The sequence below is a fragment of the Carettochelys insculpta genome, chromosome 7 (assembly GCF_033958435.1).
Source record: "Carettochelys insculpta isolate YL-2023 chromosome 7, ASM3395843v1, whole genome shotgun sequence".
NCBI classification, from domain to species: domain Eukaryota; kingdom Metazoa; phylum Chordata; order Testudines; family Carettochelyidae; genus Carettochelys; species Carettochelys insculpta.
In genome coordinates, this window is record NC_134143.1 from 4,262,678 (window position 1) to 4,275,554 (window position 12,877).

Below are 12,877 nucleotides of genomic sequence, written 5' to 3' on the forward strand. Positions count from 1 at the left end.
ATAAGAGAGAGCTTTGCTCTATGAAAAAATCACTTTATGTTGCAATTTAAATGAGATACTTTTAAAAGGAGAATATATAAAATTGCACTGACACTTAATAATGGGCACAGAAAGAAAAACAGGTATTGTCACAAATATCAAACTGAAAACAACTGTTGAACTGGCTCCACATTTTTAATTCTCACATTTTAAATTACCTGACTATTGGATACACATTCATAATCAAATTTTGGTTTCTTTTCATCACCTTCAATGCTCTACCTAACTGTCCTCTCCCTGTTTACGATACTTTGTCAAGCCTCCAGCTGCCTTCCACCTGCCTCCAGCTTTGCCCACAGTTTTAGCTTCTCTAACAGTAATTTCCAGGCCTCTTTCCACACAGCCCATTATGTATGATATTGCATCCCATCAGCTCATCTCACTCCTCATCCCTGGCCAGTCCTCATTTAAAAGCTCACTTCTGTAGTATGGCTTGCTGTGAACTGAGCTGACTTGTATATAAATTGCCTACCCCAGTTCCTTGCTCCAACCACTATTTCTCAGCTTGTAGTTACATTATGAATGCCACAGAGCATCTCAGACTGTTTGCAACGCAAAGGGGCCATAAGTCTTTATGAGCGGGTTACTCACCAGTGCAGTAACTGAGGTTCTAAGTGATGTGTGCCCCTGTGATTATTCCACTTCAGGAATAAGTAGCACCATCATTCAGATATTTATGGTAGCACCATCTGTGGGGGTCACACTTGCACAGCAGATGTCTTGTGATGCCAGACACCGTTAGTACCTCATTTGACACGTGCATAACCTGATTCCTCCAGTTCTTTCTCTACACTAGAGTCATTACTGTGAACTCCAAAGTAGAGGGAAGGAAGGTGAATAGTGGAGCACCTACAGGAACACAAAGCTCGAAGAACCTCAACTATTGCACAAGATGAGTAACCCTCTCTTCTTCTTATGACGTCCCTGAGGGGGTGCCTGGCAAGGAGAGTCAACCTACTGTCTCCATTTGGAGAGATTCCTCTGTTCAGAGACGTATGAAGCAGAGATCCCAATTGCAATGGGCTCTTCCTTTTAAATTACTACAGGTTGCACCTCTCAAATCCAGTACTCTCTCATCCAGCAACTTGGTCTGGAATGACCATGGATGTTGCCAGATGACAGAGTAGCCAGAAGGTGCGGGAGACCCAGCTGGTGTGGAAGTCCGAGCCCTAGGAGGGGCAGGAGGTTGCAGTGGGTCAGGAACTGGAGATCCCCAGCAGCAGGAGCCAGCGGTTGGAGCTCCTGCCTGCACCGCAGCTGCACAGAGCCAGGATCCTGAGCTCCCACTTGCCCAGCAGCAGCAGGGGCCAGAATGCTGCTGCAGGGCTGGAAATCGGAGCTCCCTGGCACCAGGGGCTTGGAGTTCAAGCCCCCATCTGCACATGGCAGCACAGGGCTGGACCCTGAGACCCCACAACAGTGCAGACTGGGAAGCTACCAGGGGGCCAAGATTTGGAGCCCCCACCTCCCCCATGGCAGCAGGGGCTGAGAGGCTGCTATGGCCCTGAGCTGGGGCCTCTCCTTGCCCTGCAAGAGCATGGGGCCAGGAGCCTGAGTGCCCACTTGTCCCGCAGCAGCAGAGGCAGGACGCTGCCATGGGGCTGGGAACCGGAGCCCTCCGGCAGCACAGGACCAGGAGCCGGAGCTGCCACGTGCCCACAGCAGCGGGAGTCGGCAGGCTGCCATGGCTGGGAGCTGGAACCCCCCTGCTCAGTGGTAATGAAGGTGACAGGAGGGGAGAAGAGAAAGACAACGGGCTGGTTGGAGCCTTGTGTCAGCCTCTGGGAGTCTGGGTTGGGGCCAGAGCCCCCGGGGATGGAGGCTCGTGCCTGAGCACAGCCCTGCACTTTCCCTTATCTGGCAAATTCTCTTGTTCGGGGCCTGTCAGGGCCCAAGCATGCTGGATAAGGGAGGTACAACCGCCACAGCAGGAGCACTTCTGTGGGACGTGCACCTCACCACCAGAAACTGGCATGCTTCACAACGAGTCACGTTTTGAACCCCAAGAAAGCCAGGCCTCATTCGACAGCTGACTGGTTCCCCGCTGTAAGAAAACTAGTGGGAAGGGGCAACCAAGAGAAAAGCTTTTTTTTTTTTTTTTTAAACAAAAAGCTACAGGTATTTAAGTCAAACTAGCTGTTCCTAAAACCTTTGTCTAAATTATACTATACTATTTGCAGGGCTGCTTTTTATTTGTTTCCTTTGTGAAAAACTGAACACTGCTGCAGAGGTCCACCTCAGGCCAACGACGGCTGAAAAGAATGGGAGGGACTGGGTTGTGCATATGCTACATAAAGTGCCAACAGCACAGTGAAATAGCTATTGTGCATGTGCAGACAATGCTTCCATAAATCTCAAGACGAACACATCAACGCCTGAAGTGGAGCAGCCACAGGAAATTCACTTGAAGAACCGCCTTATTTTCACACTTTTTACATAACTATGATGTATTTTATACAAAGTTCGCCTAGTGATGAATCATTTGAACACTCAAATTTGCTGATCATTATTGTCCTGGTAAAACATGTGGCAAAACCATATGCAAAATTATAAGATGCTACTGAGACACATTCCAAGTTTAGAAAAGCAAGCATAAACCAGTTCCTCTAAGACAAAAGCAAACTGATTCCTTAGTCCACTGTCAACAAAATTGAGTGAATTATCACCTAGTTAAGTGGCAATTCTTTGGGAAGAAAAGGGGTCTGAGACAGAAATTTACATCTCAGCAAAGAAAAATTTGAAAGTTCCCATCCCACAGGCTGTCACCTGAACCCTGGCTAGCAATGATTTTCAAAAAAGAGGAAGAGATAAAAATGGGGAATAGATGCCCCAAATCATCCCTCATCAACAACACTTGAAGAATAAAGGAAGCATCCCTGGATAGAGAAGTGACCTGGTTGAAAGATTCAGTGAGTAAGACTAACTCCACCATAAAGCCTCCAGAGGTTCCATGACCGTCCCAAGCATGGGTAAAGGAGAAGGCTTGGTCAGATGAGTGACAAAGCACTGACCATGAAACAATACAAATCAACTCTGATGCCAATACAACTAAATGATAAAAGATGCTGGCTTGGATGTCACCCAAATCAACCAGGTCCACAACGCCAGTCAAGTGATCAGGATTTGGTCAATAAGTTGGCTACCAAAAGAAAATTACAACTAACACATATATTGTCATTTGGAACGTGGAACATCCGAACACTGTGGGCGACTGGAAAAATCAGTGCTGCTTTGAAGGAGATGGAGAGGTACCAATGTGATATACTTGAACTAACGGTGATGCACTAGATGGCATCAGGAGAGATGTGCGGTTGTGAAGTCATTTGGCCAGGAAATGAAATGAAGCATGAGGCAGGAGCTGGGCTCCTTCTTAGCAAAAGAGCTAGAGGAGCATTGATAGGATACAAACCAATGAGTGCAAGCATGATGGCAGCAAGATTCTAAGCAAAACCATTCAACATCTTGATCATTCAGGTGTATGCACCCCTGTTGGACAGTACAGAGGAAGAGACTGAGCTATTCTACAAAGACTTGACAAAGACACTGGAGGAGATACTGAAGAGAGATGTGTTGATCATCAGAGGAGACTGGAATGTGAAAGTCGGAAAAAACAGCAAAGGTTGGAAGAGAGTCATGGGAAGGTTTGGATATGGAGAAAGAAGTGAACAAGGTAAGCAACTACTATAGTTTGCTATGGAGCACAAGATGATGATCTGCAACATGAGATTCCAACCAAAGGACTGTGGGAAATGGACGTGGTGATCGAATGACGGGAAGTCCAAGAACATGATAGATATGATTTTGATAAGATGGGTAACATAAGTAGAGCACTGCTGAGCTTTCTAAAGAGCAGACAGAGACTCAGACCACAGTCTAGTCCACTGAAGCAAGGAACTTCATTTTCTTCTTTGAGTGATGTCCCTGTGGGTGCTCCACTGTAGGTGACTGAGAAGCAGTTCCCCACTGACTAGGAGTGGGGCGAAGGAGTCACTGTGCAATTGACATAGAGAGTACTGCTGAGGCCAGCAAAGTGTCTGCAGACCACTGGTTCTGGATTGCTTTATGCCTCATAAAGGTGACCATGTAGCCACTCTGCATATATGTCTGTGGGGGACGCCTTGTAGGCAGGCAGGACATAAAAGCTGCCATTGCTCTCATGGAATAAGCTTGTGGCTGAGTCAGAAGAGGCACCCTACTGAAAGCAAGCACTGGACGATGCATGCCGTGATGATACACACTATCCAATGGGATGAGAGGCATTCAACCTTGGAGCATTCTTCTAGGGAAACTAGCAATCGATTGGTTTTCTGTAAGGCTTTGGTTTGGTCTATGTAAAAGGCAGTGCTCTGCACACATCCAACAAATGGAGCATTGTGTCCTGTGGCGACACATGACTTGGGATAAAAAGCAGGTAGGACGATTCATTCATTAATGTGAAAGTTTGAACAAACTTTTGGTATGAAAGCCAGACGATGTCTGAGGTTCACCTCGTCCTTAGTGAAGATGGTGTATGGAAATCCTACAACGAGCGCTGACAGCTCACTGTGTGTGGATGTGATAGCAAGGAGGAACGCTACCTTCATGGTAAGTAACATGAGGGAAGCGGTAGCCAGTGATGCAAAGGGCGGCTTTATTAATGCCCAAAGGACCACATCCAGACTTCAAGGAGGAGGAGTTGGTTTATTTGGGTGATACATCTTCATGAACCTCTTCAGAAATCTTTTGGTATTAGGATGAGCAAATACTGAAAACCCTTCAACATGACCTCTAAAAGCTGTAATAGCCTCCAGATGTACCCGCAGGGAGGGTAACACTTGTCCCGAATCTTTTAGATGTACCACATAGTCTAGGATAGTCTGGAGGGGAGATGACAATGCGTCCATGCAATGCCCTGAGCAGCAGACCACAAATCTGTGCCACTTGAAAAAGTAAGTAATTCTGGTAGTTTGCCTTCTGTTGCACACCAAGATGTCCCTGACTTGTGCAGAGCACACGCGTTCAGCCCATGGAACCAATTAGGAGCCAGGCCATGAGGCATAGTGTCTGCACCTGCAGATGTTGCAGGGTTCCTTGGTTCTAAGTAAGAAGGTCTGGCAGGAGGGGCAAGGGAAAGGAGGAGTATGGAGAGATTCACTGCAGAAGAGGAAACCAATGTTGTCGTGCCCACCTGGGGGCCACTAATAACATGGTGGTGCCATCTGTCCTGACCTTGTGCAGCGCCTTGGGAATTAGCACCATGGAGGAAAAGGCATAGAACAGAGGGCCCTTCCACATTAATAACAATGTGTCACCCAACAATCCATTCCCCACTCCCACTCCGGACCAATACCGATTCCACTTCTTGTTGTGAAAGGTGGCAGATTGATAAGGGGAGTGCACTGATGATGGAACAAGGAACAGACCACTCCGTCATGGAGTTCCCATTCATGATCTGGTGTGAAGTGTCTGCTCAAGGAGTCTGCAGCTACATTGCTGAGTCCAGGTAAGTCAGATGCCACAGTTGCGGTGGGGTTGCAAATGCACCAGTTCCAAAGTAGGATTGACTCCGCACAGAGGGAACGTGAGCAAGTTCCTCTCTGGCGACTGACATAATACATTGTCACCACATTGTTTGTCAGTATTCTGACTGTGCAGCCCTGGATGCATTGTTGGAAATGTTGGCAAGCCCTGAGGATGGCTCTGAGTTCCAACAGGTTGATGTGTAAGAGGAGCTCCTAACGGGACCAGCGTCCCTGGATAGACAGATTGTCCATGTGGGCTTCCCAACCCAGTATGGAAGCGTCTGTAGTGAAGAGTCAGGAGGGTTGCCTGGGATGAAATGGAACCCCAGATAACAGATTCTTCCTGCTCTGTCACAATAGAGAGAAGAGAGGAACACAAGTGGAGGTGCCAACAAGCACGCAGATTGCAGTGCGCACTGCTGTAAATTATTGCCACGCAATGTTGTAATGATTGTAGGTGGAATCTGGCATGTGGCACTACAAACATTGTGGCTGCCATATGGCCCATGAGTTTGAGGCATGTGACCACTTAAACTGTAGGGCTGACCCTGAAGACATCTATAAGATCCTGGATAGCTTAAAACGTGGGAAGGGGTAGGTAAGCCCATGCCATGGTTACATCGAGGCAAGCCCTGATGAATTGTAGCTCCTGTTTGGACTGAAGGGTAGACTTCTCACTGAGGCGGAGACCCAGGGAGCAGAACACAGCCCTTGTGGTATCTATCATCTGTGCCATCTCTGAAATCGAGGGCCTGTGGAGGAGACAGTCGTCCAGATAGGGGAATATCATGACCCCTTTTTGGCACAGATGAGCAGTGACCACTGCCAGAGTCTTGGAGAACACTCTGGGAGCCGTACAAAGTCTGAATGGGAGGACCCTGTACTAAAAGTGATCATTCCCTACAGTGAATAGAAGGAAATGCCTGTGAGCCAGATGGATAGTTATGTGAAAGTAGGCATCTTGAAGGTTGAGAGTGGCAAACCAATTGTTGAGACCTAGGATTGGGATTATTGAGGCCAAAGTCACCATTTTTAAATACTGCTTCCACATGTAAGGCTTGAGCAGGAGTAGGTCCAGTATTGGCCTCCAGCCACCATTCTTCTTCTGTGTAAGGAACTAATGGGAGGAGAAGCATTTGCCTCTGAACTCGTTGGGAACTTTCTCCACCACCCCTATAGGTAGGGCATGGCTCACCTCCTCACGCAACATCTCATGAGACGGATCCCTGAAGAAGGACAGGATGGGTGGTGTGGGAGGTGGGATGGAGGTGAACAGAATTGTGTATCCAGATTTGACTCCCTCAGAACCCACCTGTTGGTGGTGACAGAGGCTGAGTGATGGAATAAGGGCCACAGCCAGTGGTGGAACAGAGTGGGAAGATGGCAAGTGGCATCGACAATGCTGTGGCTCTTGACCAACAAGTCAAACTTGCTACTTGGTTAGACTTTGATGACTGGCTACACATGCCTTGGTTTCTGCAGCATGTTTATTGCTGTTGAGGTTGGGGCTGATTATAAGGCCTGGCAGATTGTTAAAACTGCGGCCTATATAATCCCACATCGTAATGTCTCTGGTAGGTCTCCTATCGGGAGGGGTATACATTCCCAGAGTACATAGTGTGGTTCACAAGTCCTTGCTTGAGTGAAGGATCATGCCAATATTCTTGGTGAACAGTTTTTTTTTGTTTTTTTTTTTAAACCAAAGGGTAGATCTTCGACTTTTGCCTGTAGCTCTTTGAGCATGGCAGAAGCTTGTAAGTATGAGGCCTGCTGCATAACCACTGGGGTGGCTGTGGCCCTGCTACAGAGGGCATCTCTCTCCACACGAGAACGGACGGCAACCTCTTCAAACTGTCGAGGCTTAGAGCGAAGACCAGGGTGCTTACGAAGCATCTAAGGGAGCTCCTTTTTGCTGACGATGCAGCTATTGCTGCTCACACTCAGCAGGAACTGCAGTCACTCATAACTCGCTTTGCGGATGCATGCATGGAATTTGGCCTCACAATCAGCTTAAAGAAGACCCAGGTGATGGGCCAAAACGTGGGTAACGAGCCATCTATCAACGTGATAGACTATGAACTGGAAGTCGTCCATGAGTTCGTGTACCTCGGCTCAATGATCTTGGACAACTTGTCACTTGATAGCGAGATCAACAAGCGCATTGGAAAAGCCGCCACAATGTTCTCCAGGCTGACGAAGAGAGTATGGGCTAACAATAAGCTCACTGTACGCACCAAGGTGAAGGGCTACACAGCCTGTGTTTTGAGAACACTGCTGTACGCCAGTGAAACATGGACTTTGCGCTCAAAACAAGAGCAGCGGCTCAACACATTCCACATGCTCTGCGTTAGGCGCATACTCGGTATCTCATGGCAGGACAAGGTCCCCAATAGCGCAGTGCTTGAGAGGGCAGGCACCGCCCTCATGTTCATCCTTCTCAAACAGAGGCATATGCGCTGGCTGGGCCATGTCTCATGCACGACAGATGGCCAAATACCGAAGGACCTCCTCTTCGGCGAACTGGCGTCTGGAAAGAGGCTAAAAGGGCGACCTAAATTGCGCTACAAGGACACGTGCAAGCGTGACCTCAGCGCTCTCTCTATCAGTGCGAACACCTGGCATTCGCTCGCCTCAGACAGGCATGTCTGGAAACAGGGAGTGAAGGAAGCTCTTGTTATGTATGAAATTACCTTGGTGAAGGAAGCAGAAGACAGGAGAGCCCTCAGGAAGATCCATGCCCATGATACCAGAGTGATGTCTGCCTACTGCTGCTCATAGTGCAGAAAGGACTGCCACTCCCGGATTGGAACGCACAGCCACAGAAGACACTCCTCGAATCAGTCCAACCGGGGCGCAAACCCAGGATCCCTCGGGATCGAAGGATGCCTACTACTGGCTGTGGCCCTTGCCGCTGTATCCGCTAGGTCCAAGGCCAGCTGGACTGCTGTCCTGGCTGTGGTGTACTCCTCCTTAAATGCCGACTTCAGAATTGGTCTCAGACTCAGGCAGATAATCTAAAAGAGGCATCAACTTAGTGTAGTTGTCAAAGTCATGATTGGAGAGCAGAGCCTAATACATTTGCTATACAGAGAAGCAAGGTCACCAAGGAACACACCTTTCTACCAAGGATATCTAAGCATTTAGCTTTTTTGTCCAATGTCACCCCCGGAACTGCGGTGTGCATGATCTATGCAAGGCCGCATCTGCCACTCATGAATTGGGTTGTAAATGCATGAACAAGAAATCCATCCCCTTATGGGAGGACGAGCTATTTCTTATCAAGTCTCTTGTTGGTAGCGAGAACCAAGGCAGGAGTCTGCCATATGTCATCGTCCGCCTCCATGATGTGTTCTTACATGGGGATGGCTACCCTGGATGAACGAGCAGGTTGTAAATTCTTTAGCAGCCTACATTTCTTTTCCTGCATTGAAGCCAGAGGAACATCCTGGCTGATAGCCAGTCTTTTGAAAAGGTCACTGAAGTTCTTAAAATCACCCAGAGGGGAAAATCCCCAGGGATAATGGCCTCATTAGGGGATAAGGAGGACCAGTCCATACGAGACGCATCAGCCCTTGCTGCTCTACATCCGATGCCAGCATGATCCCCGATTCCAGATGGTGGGGCAATGGAGATTGCCATGGCCATTACAGGATCTTAGTTGGTGACATTCAGGGAAAGGCGTAACCCGCAGTGGAAGGGGCCCATGATCAAGACCTGCTGGGTGACTCCTTCCTTGGAGAGCACCTGCAGGAGAAGTACTAATAGTGATGGTCTTGATAGCAACAGCTGTGAAAGTGGCAAGAATGTGGCGAATCACATGGTCGCCTGCGCCAGTACCAGGACAAGTCTCTATGATGGTAAGAGAACGCTGACATCCTGGATGATGGTGACAGGTAGGGCATTCCCCATGTTCATGAGTCGGGGCCACAAAGTGGGACGGCAGCCTGCGTAGCTCATAATGTTGAGAGCTATAACAGTAGAGGTGGCAACCTCGGTGCCAACAATTCTGTAGATGAGGGGGCCAGAAAGAAAATCGGTGATGGTGACTGAGGGCGAACACGTCAATGCCATGACTTGCTCAATGCCTTTTTTCTTGGTGCAGTGTTGCATGGGACTTCTGGTGCTGACAGTCTGCATCCTGACAGGCCCCGGGATCAGCGTGGCAAGGCCAGCGCTGACGGTGCCATGGCCGTTGGTGGGTCCAGTGACAGTACTATAGCTGGAGCCGAAGTTGGTACCGGAACATCAGTTGGTGCCAAGAACACCGGCGGCACGAGCACACTAGGAACCAGGAGCTTGGGAAGAGCTGTCCGCACTCTTGATTCCGGGTCCTTTAGGCCTGAAGGTTTCAGTGCCACCAGCCCGGGCTTCCTGCTTTGCAGCTCCCAGTTGCCTCAGAACCCAGAGAAGCGGTGCTGGGTTTCACTGTGTCATCAGCTGTGCTCTGTGATAGTGCAGGCAACAACCTGGTCGGCAAAGCTTTGGTTTTCTTAGAGGGAACAGCTGTTGAAGAGGAAGACCTGCATTTATGTTCAGGCTGCTCCAGCCCCTTCACGTTCTCATCAGGAGAAGGCTGAAGGGCCTTATCGAAGATCATCTTGATGCACAACTCATGATCACACCATGCCCTGGCTGTTAGTTTAGAGCAATGCTGGCACTTTTGAGGGATATGACTCTCTCTCTGGCAGTGTATGCACTTGGAGTAACCATCCAAAGCAGGCATGGCTTCATGGCACCATTCACATTTCTTAAAACCTTGCGAGCTTGGCATGGTCCCAGCCGATCTTGGTTATATATGTCTAAAAACGTCATCATTGTACTGTAATTTCTAAGTATAACCGAGTGGAGAAACTTATCTACACATTAGCTATAGGTAACTGAAGACCACCACACACACACACACACGTTTCTGAGTCTCACGATTTGAAAAACACAGAGAGGCAGTTATCTCCATCTGCAACCTGAGGCGGTTGAGAGGAACTGGCTTGAGGCGGTCTGCACACGTGATCAAAAGAGTCGAACACAGAGAGACAGCAGCAGCACATGTGCAGACTGGCTGGATAAAACTAGAAGAGTCTCCGATCTGCAGCACTGGGATGAGCCCAGCACCTACAGTGGAGCACCCATGGGGACATCACTTGAAAAAGAACACGAAGAGCCCTAGAAAGGATAAGATCACAGAAGAGATGATGAAATATGGTGGATTTAGGAAATATACCAAATATGTAATATAGAAGGAAAGGCACCTAAAGAATGGACAAGATCCATGCTAGTGACAATATACGAGAAAGGAAGTGCACTGGAGTGCAAGAACTAGAAAACAATTGCCCTAACGAGTCATTTAGGCAAGATGCTGATGATGATACTGACAGAGGGGCTAAGATCGCAAATAGAAGAACGTCTAACAGACAAGGTTCAGGAAAGATAAAAGCACCATACAGTAGATGTTGTCACTAAGATTGATAGCGGAGAAAGTTCAATGAAAGAACAAGAATATCTACACCTGCTTTGTCCATTTTCAGAAGGCATTTGACAGTATAGAACAGAAAGTGACTTGGGTGGGGTTGAAGTCGTACGGAGTGGATAGCAGACTAACATGGTTGTTGAACAATATCAATGACAATGCAGAGATAGTAGTGAGAATATGCAGAGAGTGGGAAGTTGGTTTAGAACAAGTAGAGGTACGAGACAAAAGATCAGTATCAATGAGTATCTTCATCATGCATCTAGGAGTGAGTGATGGACAAGATCAAGGAAGAGAAAGAAGGGAAATCTGTGCATGGGAAAAAATTAACAAATTGAGCTTTGTGGATGATATAGTTATCTTTGAAGAAGATAAGAAGCTAGCGAAAACGGGGCAGGTGATAAACAAGGAAGAGAAGTGGTATGAACTGATTATGTACATTGATAAAACAAAAAAATGAAATTTGGAGACAAAGAAATAGAAAGGAAGATCAGTGCAGATGGGATTGAACTAGAGAACGTAAAGAAGTTCACGTATCTGGGGAGCAACATGACATATGACCTAGACCATGAGAAGGAAAGAGATTAGAATGGCAAAAGCAAGACAGTTTGAAGGCGATGGATTAGATCTGGAAAAGCAAAGTGATTAGCTTAGGAACGAAGCTGAGCATCTTGAAAACGTGTGCATTCAGCAGCATGTTATACGGATGTGACACATGGGTCATAATGAAAGATTCAAAGAGAAGAATTTTGGCATTCAATAGTAACTGTTATAGAAAGATCCTGACAATAGGATCTTTAGGATCTTATAGGAAGATACAGCTGAAAAAGAACCCACTCCAAAAGATTATACAACACAAGCTACAGCTATTCAGGTACATTTGCAGACTGAACGATAAACAAAAAAGCAAGACTCTAGCATTCAGCATAATGGACAGTTCGACTGGAGAGGCAGGCCCCACAGAGAACGGGTAGATAACATAGCTTGTAGACTGACTCTGCACGAGAAACTAAGCCAAACCTAGACAGGGAAAGATGGAAGGAAATAGTGAGAGAGGCATCAGACACCAATGGGAACAGAGTCCATGGTTGTTGTTGTTGACGACGATGATCATGATGGAGTGACACTGCTACAACACATGGTGAGAGACACTTTTTGCTTCGAGTTCACTTAGGGATTAGCTGCATTTAACCTTTTATTTACTTGTAACCAATTATGACCTTTGTGCCTCATTACTTACAGTCATTTTAAACTTTTTTATAATTAATAAACTTTTTAAAGTTTTACAGAAACCTTGCTTATCACTGTAGTTTAGTTCCTGGAAAATGCTAGTTTAAGAAAAATGATGTTAAGAGAATCCTATTTCCCCAGAAAAATTAATATAAATAGGCAGAAGAATTGCAGGGAATTTTTTTTTCAGAAGGAAAAAAGGCATATATACGTATTGTGATGAAACCCCTGATCAGCCCCTGTGGGTCCCTACACTTCCTGGAGGTTTTCTCTGTTGTGCCTCAGAGACTCACGGAGACCCCTTATCTGCCCAGGCCTTTCCAGAGGGCAGGTGTCTCTGCTTAGCGAGCCGTCCTCATCATAGGCAAGTCCCAACTGGGGGCAGATAAAACCAGTCCCCTTGCAGGCCCGCACCTGCTCCAGTGGAGTAACCCTGTGGGGAAGGGTGGGGGGAGTCCAGACCCACCCTCTACCCTGGACTCCGGCCCAGGGTCCCTACAAGGTCAGGAGGCTGCTGGCAGGGCCTTCACCCTGCCCCAATGTAGCAACCTCACCCTGAGACACTTCACCCACCACTTCCCTGTGGTACCCTCCTGCTCCTGCTCTCCGGTGCACCTTCCAAAACCTTCCCCCTGCAACCAGC

The 12,877-nt window shown here is 47.6% G+C and overlaps 1 protein-coding gene across 5 annotated transcripts in view; it reads right to left on the bottom strand.

Annotated features, from left to right (window-relative positions):
• Positions 1–12,877, bottom strand: part of PPP3CB (protein phosphatase 3 catalytic subunit beta) — a 102,078-nt gene that overhangs the window by 25,588 nt on the left and 63,613 nt on the right. The window lies entirely within an intron of this gene.